This window comes from Acinonyx jubatus, chromosome C2 (genome assembly GCF_027475565.1).
Source record: "Acinonyx jubatus isolate Ajub_Pintada_27869175 chromosome C2, VMU_Ajub_asm_v1.0, whole genome shotgun sequence".
Classification (NCBI taxonomy): Eukaryota; Metazoa; Chordata; class Mammalia; order Carnivora; family Felidae; genus Acinonyx; species Acinonyx jubatus.
In genome coordinates, this window is record NC_069384.1 from 85,277,647 (window position 1) to 85,284,675 (window position 7,029).

Genomic DNA, 7,029 nt, shown 5'->3' on the forward strand with positions numbered 1-7,029 from the left:
GGGTAATGCCTCATAGAATGAATTTAGAAGTTTTCCTTACTTTTTTATTTTTGGAATAGTTTAAGAATAGGTATTAATTCTTTAAGTATTTGGTATAATTTGCCATTGAAGCCATCTGGTTCTAGAGTTCTGTTTGTTGGGAGTTTTCTGATTCAATTTCTTTGCTGATTATCAGTGTATTAAAATTTTCTATTTCTTCTTGATTCTGTTATGGGAGGTTATATTTTTCTAGGAATTTATAATTTCTTCCAGTTTGTCCATTTTTTTGGCATAAAGCTTTTCATAATATTCTCTTATAATTGTATTTCTGTGATGTTGTTTGTTATTTCTCACCTCTCATTTATGATTGTACTTATTTATGTTCTTTCTCTTTTCTTTTTGGTAAGCCTGGCTTAGAGGTTTATCAATTTTATTAATTTTTTCAAAAAAAAGAACTCCTGATTTCATTGATATGTTCTATTTTCTTATTTTCTTTATCATTTATTTCTGCTCTAATCTTTATTATTTCCTTCCTTCTGCTAGCTTTGGGCTTTGTTTGGTGTTCTTTGTGTTGCTCCTTTAGGTATAAGATTAGGTTGTTTATTTGAAATTTTTCTTGCTTCTTGATATAGGCGTTTGTTACTATATACTTCCCTCTTAGAACCACTTTTGCTGCATCCTAAAGGTTTTGGATTGTTGTGTTTTCATCTTCATTTGTTTCCATGTATTTTTTTTTAAAGTTTATTTATTTATTTTGAGAGAGAGATGGGGGGAGGGGCAGAGAGAGAGAGAGGGAGAGACTCTCAAGCAGGATCTATCTGTACTGTCAGCATGGAGCCCGATATGGCGCTCAAACTCATGACCCATATGACCTGAGCTGAAATCAGGAGTTAGAATCTTAATCAACTGAGCTACCCAGGAGTGCCTAGGGAGACCTTCTTTAAACTACCTGATGTTTGGGCCTCTTGCTATCTCTGGGTTGAGCCATTCATTGATCCACACTGTCGCAGAAGTCTGGATTTTTCCTTTGTAGCATTTAATACAATTTAATTTGTGTAGTGATATAATATTTAGTCTTCCCCACAAGCCTGAAAGTTCCACAAGGTAGGGACTGTTTTCTATTGCTAACCATGGTATTACCAGGGCCCCAGTACATTGTATACAGTAGGTACTCACTCAGTACTCTCTTAGCAGGTACAGCCTTGTCCCACAAATCTATCTTATTAGACACTCTCCAAGGACTAGGTGGAGAGGTACCTAAAGTTTATGAGCTTGGTGGTGGAGACAGTGTCTGAGCAGTCAGAGAGATGGAGGAGTTCAGAGCTGGTGCAGTGGGGGAAGCAAGAAGGAATACTGAGGACATTAAAGGATGCTCATCGGATGAGTTTGCCCCTGTGCTCTCAACATCACATTTCCAGCCCAAATGAGTCCTTCTTCAATGATTTAAGAAATAATTTCTTTAGAGGAAGAGGTAAACATCTGAGTAAAAAACCAAGGCCAAACAGCTTTGCAGAATTATAACATGTCCCCGAAACCAGTTACAATTCAACTGGATTGGACTTCAAGAGAGAAATGATTGTGTTCCTCCAAATAATCTTCAGTTAGGAAGCTCCCACTCCTCCCAAGATGTGGAAAGATGATTACACCTTCTGCTGTCAGTTGCTGAGAAAGAAGTTTTTTCTCCTGATGGACCGACCAACACTATTTCTTTTTTGCTGCTCTTTTCCCTTCTCCTTTCCTTGGTTTCCCCTTGCCATGAAGCTTCTTTAGACGCATCTGCTCCTCCTTGAAGTCCTGATGCTCATCTCTATAGAGGCCAAGAAAACGTAGTGTCCCCATGAGTGCAAAGTAAGTGTTGTGATTTGGATACCAGTCATAAGTCTCCTTCTTCTTGGCTAAAGGCTACTCACTGAAGACCTTCACCACTTTCATGTTTTTAGAATCAGTGGGCCTGGCAACTTCACCAAGTAGCCGGGCACTGAGACAACTCATGTGCAAGGCATATTCTGAAAGTGAAGACATTTCCTGAGCAGCAAGGAGCATGAATCCCTACACGCAACCTTCCTCTCCCGTGCGCCCCTCTCCTGGAAGGCCCTCCCCTCTGTCCATGTATTTTTCCATTAATTTCCTGATTGACCAATTCATTGTTTATTAGCATGGTATTTAACCTCTGTGGTCTTTCCTGATTTTTTTTTGTGGTTGACTAATAATTTCATAGGATTGTGATCAGAAAAGATGCATGGTTTGACTTCAATCTTCTTAATTTGTGAAGGCCTGTTTTGTGGCCTAATATGTGATCTATTCTGGAGAGTGTTCCATGTGCATTTGAGAAGAATGTATAGTCTGCTGTTTTAGGATGGAATGTTCCTAATGTATCTGTTAAGTCCATGTGGTCCAGTATGTTATTCCAAACCACTGTTTCCTTGTTAATTTTCTGTTTAGATGATCTGTCCATGTGTGTGGTGTAAAAGTCTCCTACTACTAATGTATTATTATTGATTAGTTTCCTTGTTTACTATTAATTGTTTTATATATTTGGGAGCTTTTGTATTGGGTGCATAAATACTTACAATTGTTATATCTTGTTGATCTGTCCCCTTTATTATTATATAGTGTTCTTTTTTGTCTCTTGTTACAGTCTTTGCTTTAATTTAATTTTAAAAAGTTTTTTTTATGTTTATTTATTTCTGAGACAGAGAGAGACAGAGCATGAGTGGGGGAGGGGCAGAGAGAGAGGGAGACACAGAATCAGAAGCAGGCTCCAGACTCTGAGCTGTCAGCACAGAGCCTGTTGTGAGGCTCGAACTCACAAACCGTGAGATCATGACCTAAGCCGAAGTCAGTCGCTCAAACGACTGAGCCACCCAGGCGCTCCTACAGTCTTTACTGTAAAGTCTAGTTTGTTCAATATAAGTATTGTTACTCTGGCTTTCTGTTGACATCCATGTACATGACAAATGTTTCTCCCATCTACTCACTTTCAATCTAAAGATGTCTTTATGTCTAAAATGAGTCTCTTGTAGTCAGCCTATAGATGGGTATGGTTTTTGTTGTCCACTCTGTCACCCTGAGTCTTTTGACTGGAGTGTTTTGTCCATGTACATGCAAAGTAATTAGTGATAAAAATGTATTTATTACCATTCTTTTACTTGTTTTGTGGCTGTTCCTGGAGATTTTCTCTGATCCTTTCTTGTCTTTCATGTTTTACTGATTTTCTTTAATGATATATTTGGGTTTCTTTCTCTTTATTCTTTGCATTTTTATTAGTGGTTTTTGATATATGGTTTTTGAAATATGGTTACCATTATGTTTGTATATAACCTCTTCTGCATATAGCAGTCTATATTAAGTTGTAGGTCATTTAAGTTTGAACCGTTCTTTTCTCCTGTCCTCCCCACATTTTAGACATATGTTGTTATATTGTATATCATTTTTTTTGGTGTGTTCCTTGACTGATTTTTTACAAAAATATTCATTTTTACTGCTTTTGTGTTTCTTACCTTTATACTCTCACTTTTGGTCCCCCTTTGCACTCAAAGTGTCCCTTTTAATATTTCTTGTGAGGCTCCTTTATTGGTCACAAACTCCTTTAGTTTTTATTTGTCTGGGAAACTATTTCTCCTTCTATTCTGAATGATAGCTTTGCTGAATAGAATATTCTTGGCTGCAGATTTTTCCCATTTAGCACTTTGAATATGTCATGCCACTCCCTTCTGACTTGCCAATTTTCTGTTGAAAAATATCCTGCTAGCCTTATGGGTTTTCCCTTGTAAGTTAATGACTTATTTTGTCTTGGTACTTTTAAGAATTTTTCTTTATCACTATATCTTGCAAGTTTACTCACAGTATGTCTTGATGGGAATTCTCTGTGCCTCCTGGATCTGGATGTATGTTTCCTTCCCCATATTAGGAGACTTTTCAGTTATTATTTCTTCAAGTAAATTTTCTGCCCCTTTTCTCTCTTCTCTTCTTCTGGGACTCCTATAATATGAATGTTATTATGTTTGATGGAGTTACTGAGTTCTCTAAGTCTATTCTCATTTTGCATAATTCTTCCTCTCTTTTTTTCCGCTTCATTGCTTTCCATTGCTTTGTCTTCTAGGTCATTAATTTGTTCCTTTGCTTCTTCTAGCCTACTACTGTTTATTATATCAAGTATGTTTCTAATTTTGTTTTTTGCACTCTTCATCTTTGATTGATTCTTTTTTTAACTCTTTTATTTCTGTGGTAAGGGTGTCACTGATGTCTTCCATTCTTTTCTCAAGTCCAGTGAGTGTCCTTAGGATTGCTGCTTTAAATTTTCCATCAGACATGTTACTTATATCTATTTTGCTTAGATTTCTAGCTATGGCCTTATCTTGTTCTTTTATTTGGTATAAATTCCTCTGTCTTGGCATTTTGTCTAAGTCTCTTCCTGTTTCTCTATGTTAAACAAGCCAGTTATTTCTCCTGCTTCTGAAAGTAAGAGGTCTCCTACTTCTGAAGAAGAGGTCATGTAGTGCCTAGGGCCCGGTGCTTCAGGAGCATATCCAGTGTGTGCTGCATATGCTTTGCATGTGCTCTAGATGCTCTATCCTTCAGGCCAGTCATCTGCAGAGGCTCTCCTTGTTTGCTGTGGGCAGTGTTTGGTCCCTGGCCTGAGTGTGGTGAGTTTTAATTACCACATTCTGCTCTGTCTCCTTGTGAAATGCAATCTGTCACCACCTCCACTGGAAGTGAGGTGCTGTAAAACTCTCTGATCAGAAGACATAGTGTGGGCAGGGGTTTGTGCTGGTCTTCTGGGGGAAGGGCTGGCCTCACTAGGACTGAGGAAGTGTGACTGACAAGGGAAGTTCCACCAGAGCACAGTGGGGTGGGGCTTAGTGTAAGCAAGTTAGGCAGCCATTTTTCTTGCTGTACTGCCTCCCACAGGTGGTTCTGTGTTTATGCTGAGGAGAGGCAAGGGAAACGGCACTGGCCAGCTCCTGTGTTCCCTGAGAGTTGTCTGTATGAACGCTGTTTCTCAGGGACTTACTTGAGAAGAGCAAATAGTCTCCCCACTGTGTGCCCCAAGCACTCTTCAGATCGCTATTTCCACGCTGTCTGCCATGGGTTGGTTGCCTGCCTTCTCTCCAAGAGCAGTGTAGTGCCCTTGGGGCTCTATCCCAGCCAAGCTCGCTGACCTCTAAAACTCCAGGCTTTAAGTCCAGCTGGTTGCAAGAACTCACAAAATTCAGCCCCTCTAATTTCCCAAGGCAATGGCTATGAGGAAACATTCTCCTTATGCATTCCCCTGTGTGGTCATCTCTGTCTCACCCTTTTCTGTGACCACAGCTCCCTCCCTTCCACAGCCAGGATCCATTTCTCCCCTAAACTATATCTCTGTGCTTCCTCCTTTCTTCAGTGTGATCACTTCTCTCCCTTTAGTTGTGAAGTCTGTTCTGCCAGCTTTCAGGTCAGTTTCTTGGGTATTTGGGATGATTTATCTAGTTGTATTCATGAGACGAGGTGAGCCTAGGATTCTCCTATTCCACTGCCATCTTCTGGTCCCAATACCTTCTCATTTAGAATTTACAAATTCCACAGCCTCAAACTAAGATTGTAAAATAATCATTAAAGAATTTTCTCCCAAAACATCAGCCTTGGACAATAATTCTTGAATAATCATTGTTAAACATATAATGCCATTCATTTCTATATTTTCAACCTTTACCCATTTTTGTTTTCCTATTTAATTAGGGCCAACTTTCTAAACACAAACTTAAGCCAAACACATAAAAAAATAGTGATTTAAAGCACAAGTCTATAAGAAAAGATCAACATACCAGTTGTTTCAAGATCATTTCAGTTCAATATATTGGGAGCAAAGATCCATTCTGAAAATGAAAAAATATGTAGTTTAAAAAATTCTTAGAGGCATAAACCAAATTCTTATCTTTCTACCTGGTTTGTTTTACAAAGAAGCTTCAGAAATATTTGACTATAGTTTTAATGATGGAAATGTTATGTTTTCATTTCAAAGCAATGAAATTCTGATGTTTAATGTGAATCCAGTTGGCTCTCTTTTGTACATTCATAGTTTCAAAGGCTAGAATTTGTTATCAGCAAGGAGAGAGATTTAAGCTGCACACATAAAAACAAAGTTACTTAGAGTTCAAGGTTTTGTCTTGTAAGTAGCATTCCACTTAGAGTTTCAAAACTTTTTACTTTAAAATACTTTACTTGAAACCAACCTTTTTTAAGGGTGTTCCTTCTGAGAGGATCAATAAAAGTGCAGCATTATCCCACTCTCACCTCTTAAGACCTTTTGCATTCATCCAGTTTTTCTTATTTTTTACCCTTTATCTTGCTAACAGTTCTCAGAGATTTCTTCTGTGTTCCTGTGAAGGTAAGTTTCTTGTCAAAGAGGCATGTCATCTTCTGAGGTGGCTTATTCTGTTTAGCTACCCTGTCATCTTCGATGTCCTTGTTTAGGGCAGTCCAGTGGTCCAGATACAAGGCCTAGATCAGCTTCTAGAGATTCTGATCATCATCTTTGACTTGTCATCCTGGAGTCACAACAGTACCCATGGAGACAACCTTGATATAGAGACGGGGTAGATATTTTTCAGTTGTCCATAGTTACTATATTGCTATTTATAGCTAATTTTCTTCTTGGAAACTAGGAAGAGAGGGGGAAAGATCTTTTCTTGTTTGTCCTTGAAAATCTCTTTGTGACATGGCATGACTACCACTTTCCCTGGGTTGGCTGCTACTCTGTCACTTCCAATACCCAAGTGGCCTGGGCAGAGTTTACTGTAATGAGCAAACTCATTACATCTCTGCAAGCTTTCTTTCTTCTCTCTCTAGCCCTTTTTGATTTACTCCTCACCTCAACCAAAACTTGCTTACTGATCTTCTGGTCCTAGCTGTTGGGCAACTTTACCCCTTCTCAACTTTACCTTTTCAGAGATGACTCCAGTTCTATTCATTCATGCATCTGTCACCAGATTCTTTCAGGGCCATGAATGTCTCTCCATTTCTATACCTGTTGCTATAATAAATCAAATGTTTACTGGTTAAAACGTTGCA

The 7,029-nt window shown here is 38.6% G+C and overlaps 1 pseudogene; it reads right to left on the bottom strand.

Moving 5' to 3' along the window:
- Positions 1 to 835: 835 nt before the first annotated feature.
- Positions 836 to 2,071, bottom strand: LOC106975615 (28S ribosomal protein S33, mitochondrial-like; annotated as a pseudogene).
- Positions 2,072 to 7,029: the final 4,958 nt, after the last annotated feature.